This window comes from Leguminivora glycinivorella, chromosome 15, assembly GCF_023078275.1.
Source record: "Leguminivora glycinivorella isolate SPB_JAAS2020 chromosome 15, LegGlyc_1.1, whole genome shotgun sequence".
NCBI lineage: Eukaryota > Metazoa > Arthropoda > Insecta > Lepidoptera > Tortricidae > Leguminivora > Leguminivora glycinivorella.
This window is the reverse complement of record NC_062985.1, coordinates 11,261,413-11,261,843: the sequence shown is the minus strand read 5'-3', so window position 1 is coordinate 11,261,843 and position 431 is coordinate 11,261,413.

Genomic DNA, 431 nt, shown 5'->3' with positions numbered 1-431 from the left:
TATAATCGACTCATAAGGTTGAAATTCTATTGGTGTAGGTATTATGCCTAGAAAAATAGTTAAATTATTTAGGAAATGTAACTTACTAAGTCAAATTATTTTAGATTTTTATAATACAAGTTAACAAAACAGACGAGACGCTAAATCTGTATTAAAATGATGTACCATATATTTGACTACCTGTTGCCAGGACTGTACTATAAATGTGTTTAAAACAGGATTTATTTTATTACTACCTAATTACATCTATCTGGTCGCCGGGCCTTCAGTGCTCTTACGAAGGACCGAGAAAGCTTTACGTATATAATTATATGTCTCTGCCACGTTTAGCAGCTAGATGGCTTAATTTTAATGATCTACAAATGTAAAAATATTGCGTAAAATTTCGATTCTTTTCGACAGGTATTCTCTACTTATTTACCTTATTTGAG